We start from the raw sequence: 5,309 nt of genomic DNA on the forward strand, positions 1-5,309 counted from the left end.
TACTCCCTTTCTTTTTTAAGATCTTGTGTTTTCTTATTTTACAGATATTTATATTTAGGCTGCGTCACCCTTCTCATCAGTTTTGTTTTCCCTTAAAGCACCATGATGCTTAGCCATTTTTTTTTAACCCAAGCCAGCTTATAGCTACCAGGGAATGACAACCTTAGTGTTGAGTCCTGACTCACTCTCCTCTGTTGTGATTGTACCCAGAGAACTAAGAGCATACTGAGAACCCAGAGAATTAAGAGCATGCTTCCCTCTTAATGAGGAGGAAGAGGAGACTAGAGTTAGCTGAATGGTGGAGCTGTGGTGGAGACTTCTGACGTGGGTGGAAAGGAGAACACAAACAAGTAGTAGTGTAAACTTCTTGGGGAGTAGCATGAGTGTTTCAGCCATCTCCTGATGACAAACAGTAGTGGCCATGAAGCTGTGAGAATGGCTGAGTCCTATTTCATGGATATGAAGCAGATGCAGAAATACCATGGAGCTGTTGCTCTCTTTACATTGTTGATCAGATTAGTTATGGTGCCTCTATATATTGAGTGCAATTAGCTGTTTGTTTCTCTTCCTCCAAGCTGCAAGTACCACCTTTGGCAACATTTCTCCAGATATTTGACCAGGGGACACTGCTGTGCCTTATAATGAACCAAGAGCACACCAGTGGGAGCTGCTAAGCTATAACACACACTTGCAATAAGGTTATCGAAAAAATATCCAATATTAGAAACACATACTGTAAATGGAGCAAGAAAACCCACATTTACCAAAGGTAATTATATTAATGCCTGACAAAATGAAGGGTTCTTTGTTAAGTGTTGTTTTTGAGTCAACACTCAGATCAAATGTCTTGAGCTTGCACAAGTATCAAAAATTTAGTTATATGTCATACCACATCCTGAAGAGGCAGATTGTCATATAACAAAAGAACCATTTAATATTTATATATATTTACATATACATACACATGTACTTGTAAATATGAATTATATGTATTTAAATGTTTATACATTATCAGCATTAATTTTTTACAAGCAATTCCTATTAGCGTTTCATAGAACACCAGCTTCTCAGGAAACATATCATCAGCCATGCTGATACTAAGAAATAGGCAATTGTGTTTATGCTGCTTTCTTGTCTTTATGATACTAGATAAACTTATAGTTGAATAAAATTACATGTTGGAGTATGAGTTTGAAAAATTACTTGGTTAAGACGGCCTGAGATCTAGCCACAGCTCTGCCAGAGGTCAGTGAGAAATTCAATGGGCTCTGTCAATGTACTTGTCTGTCCTCCTGACTTACCTTTCTGGCATAAATTTCCCTAGCAGTGTCCCTTGCTCAAAGGGGCAGTCCCAGGCTATTCTTTGCTTAGAGATGTCATCTCTTTGCTTAGAGATGACCAGAAATGACTTCATGGCCTAATGGTAGACAGCAGTGTTCTGGTCTACCCACAGCATTGTGGTCTCACATGGAAGAGATGAGGCATGTTCATCGATTCATCAGATTACTCTTTTGATAGTGGAAATTGGAATTAAAGAAAGATTTCTTTTTGGAGTAGGACAGAAAGAAACAAATATGCAGAATGTAGGTAAGTATATCTTATGTAAAGATATACTTATGTAAAGATATATCTTATGTAAAAATCACTTGTCTTGACTGATTTTTACTGGTTCCCATTTAGGAATCTTACCTTAGTCTATTTTTTAAAATAATCAAATTAAATAGTCCTTACCTTTCTTCTTTATTGCTGTGTGAATTTTTTAAAAATACTTTTTCTTAATAGCCACGTTTGTCTAGGATATTTTGTATGTTGAGATTATTTTAAGGGAGACAATTTGCACCCTTAATATAAAATTATTGGGGAAAAACAAGCCACCATAAAGCTGGAAACTTTAAATTGTACCCAGTTTTTTTTTAGTAGAAACCAATAGTCAATAAATGTGCATTGTGGTTATTATTCCTTTATAGTTTTCCACCAGCTCTTCTTATTGATTCAAAAACATTTCCAGAAATTATTTTTTAGATCTACATTTTGGAGTGATCACCAAAGGAATTGAAAAGATCATCTGTCAACCATCAACTCACTGCTGACCCTAGACAGGTCTCTCTGCCATTGTGTAATTCCCTTGAGGGAGGGAGCCTAGAGAAGAAAAATAATCAAAGAAACAAATCAAGCATGGATTTAAAAGAACAGCTTTCTATCATCTTTCTTCTTTCTCTTCTTCTTCTTCTTTTTTTTTTTCCAAACACAGGAGTGATTCAGTCACAGCCTGCCCTAATGGTATTTTATTGAGTTTCTAACTGCCAAGTCATGTCTGAGCTGCCAATTTAAGTTTCAAACTTTTAGAAGAAGAACTGTTCCTTATCAAGCCATTTGTTTCTATTCAATTTTACAAAATAAAGAGATCACTTAAAGAACTCTGAGGAAAAGGATATTTGAGTTTTAGGGCCCAAACCCCTTGGCTTAACTTTCTACCATGTTGTCCATTAACATAACTGAACAGGGGAAGTTTTTCACCACAGCACCAAAAGCTTGTATTAAGAATTGAGCAGATGTGCGGTTCAGATAGGAGTTTTTATGGACAACAATATAGGAGAAACAGGATTAAGAAATAGCATTGGCCTATTTCCTAAAGCTACAGTTTCATGTCTGAAGTAGCACAGCTTTGATGTTCTGTTTGTCACTCTGTGCTGTGGGACTTTGAAAGTAAGAAAAATTGTTGATGTATTGTGGCAGTGATTCTTAAACCTTTGCATGCATCTGAATCACCTGAAGGGCTTGCTAAAACACACCTGCTGGGTCCGCCTTCCAGAGTTTCTGATGCAGTGGGGTGGACATGAGAATTGGCATCTAACAAGTTCTCAAATAATTCTGTCACTACCGGTTTGAGGATGAAGTTTTGAGAACTACTTTATCACAAGGTTCCTCTTTTCAATGGTGGCTGAGATGAAATTAAGGGTGCTATTCTGAACTACCTAAAATTAGGGAGTTAACTGAAGTTAGTGTTTCTCAGTCTTGGGTATCTTTTATGAACCAGTTGGGGAACATTGTGAAACAATTTGATGTCAATATCTCTGAGATAGAAGTAGGATGTAGATAATTTTTGAAAGATCCCAAAGTGTTTCCAGTGTGGACACAGAGTTGGGAACTTTGTCATTTTCTAATTAGATATGAAAGATTCTCACCTACTTCACATGAACATTGTTGGTGGTACCTAGGCAGCCTCTGAGAGGCAAAAGAGGAGAACTAGTGACAGATCCTGTCACAGTAACTTCTAATGCAAGTCTTTGAGTAAGTATAACTTGATAAATCACTAGTCTCTCACACACCTTTGTCATGCGGATTGGAAACCAATGAAATATTTTTTTCAACATATGGAACTTTGGTGGAGTCTTTTCCTATTCAGAGTGAAAAGATGGCATTGTACACCTAATAAGAAACCACATTTTTCTAAGGCCTTCTATTTTTTGGGGGAATATGCTAGGCATTCTACTATATAGCATATCCTCCAGCATGTGAACTGGGAGATTGACTTGTACACAAGGAGAGAAATTTGAGAACTCTTTCTATACTTCTAATAAGCTTGGCCAAATTGCATTCTGCTCAAGAATGAGGCAACTGAGAAAATCAGATCAAAGGTCATAAAACAGTCTGTAGCCCAAGAGAAGAGCATTTCTCTAAGTGTTCAATAGCACATATTTCCTGCCAAAGAGAATTACTAAATGACAAGGAAAGAAAAAAACATTTAGGATACCTGCCTCATGGCCTAATTTGTTTTAGGAAAACATTATTTGTGACAATAAATAAGTCAGGATTAGTAGAGACTAGCTTGTGATAAGAAAATGGAAGAAATCTAATGGTTCCAGAAGCAATAATAGAAAAGATATATTGCAGCAAATTGAATTATGTACACAATATATCTATTTTAATAAATGAGCATTAGAAGAATAACAAAAATAAGTTAGTTTAGGCTTTGTGCAGTGGCAGTGTTGTAATTAATGAGGTTCTTCCAAAGTGTGATTATTGCTAATTAAAAACATTCCCCAATACCCTGCTGTAATGACTTGCATCAGAGTGGCACTGGCAATTTTGACAGTCTCTACAGAGATGGAATTTAAAAAAAGAAAAAAGAGGAGGATTTATTTTTAACCCTACTGTGCAAATATTGTAATTGATGTATCCTGCACTCTTCCACTTGTCTTCGAGTGCCAAGCTTGGATGCTTGGGACCACAGGGAAATGCTGTGGTTGGAAAACACTTGATTATTAACCAGGTCACCTGTCTCAAGTTCCTATTTGAGTTTCTGCTTTGTTGGCAAGATGGAACTCTCTGTTTTTGTTTTTTTTTTTTAATTTTATTTTTGGCCTTATTCCTGGGAAATTTCAACATGCCATTCAAATCTCCCAGGTACTTGCTATGAGCCCTAACCCCTAATCCAGTCCCTCTTAGTGTTGAGAGATCCCACAATCACCAAGAGAAATAGAAATTTCCAAAATGAGCCAGTCAAATTAATAATTATCACAAGTAATTCCAAAGGGAAGAGAAATATTTACATACGTGTCAATGCCCTTCCTCTTTGTCTCACAAAAGAGAAGGTACCCATACTACTATGCTTCTGGGATAGGGGAGCCACCAAAGAAAAGAGCCCTGGAGTCTTAGTGCCAGTGAATTACACACACATCGATCTGTGGCCTCTTCTTCCTATGATTGTTGGGGATGGGGTGGGGCCCCAGTAGGAAGCAGGTAATCAAGAAGTAGGCACGGATCTTCCTAAGAACCACTAGAACATCATCCTCAACTGAATATATAGGCAGATTTCCACAGTGGTTTAAGCACTTGAAGGCTAAGTATGTATTAAAATGTGCCCCACAATATACAGGCCTTTGGAAGTGCTCTGTGTGGATGTACCCTCACCTTCTAACATCAACTTCTAAATTTCTCTCCTTATCCTGCTCTGCCTTAAAAGTACCAATTCCCATTTCCTGGAATACTCATTAATGTAAGAGATGGAGATTCTGGCCATCTTTTTTCCCTGTGCCTTGCAAACTTGATCATCTTTGGCTTAAAAAGAATGATATGGAAGGCTTTCTTTGTGTCATGCTTCTACTGATTGTCAGATCAGAAGGCTCTTACATCATGAGGTAGCAGAATATAGCACCAATTCCATTCGATTTCCTCCCCCGGGGGTGGCATCAGAAACTTTTCTTTGATTAGGGCAAACACAGCTTATCAACTTGAATATATTAAGTTTCTTTGATTTAAAGCAACTGACACCAGTCAGGCTTGGAAAGGATAGAAACCAGGCAGCT

At 37.4% G+C, this 5,309-nt stretch overlaps 1 non-coding gene across 1 annotated transcript; it reads left to right on the forward strand.

Annotated features, from left to right (window-relative positions):
• Positions 1-3,969: 3,969 nt before the first annotated feature.
• Positions 3,970-4,108, forward strand: LOC116561871. The gene has a single exon (XR_004273643.1). It is a non-coding gene; the product is annotated as a U4 spliceosomal RNA (small nuclear RNA).
• The last annotated feature ends 1,201 nt before the right edge of the window (positions 4,109-5,309 follow it).

The sequence above is a fragment of the Sapajus apella genome, unplaced genomic scaffold, assembly GCF_009761245.1.
Source record: "Sapajus apella isolate SASKATOON/1434 unplaced genomic scaffold, GSC_monkey_1.0 scaffold30, whole genome shotgun sequence".
NCBI lineage: Eukaryota > Metazoa > Chordata > Mammalia > Primates > Cebidae > Sapajus > Sapajus apella.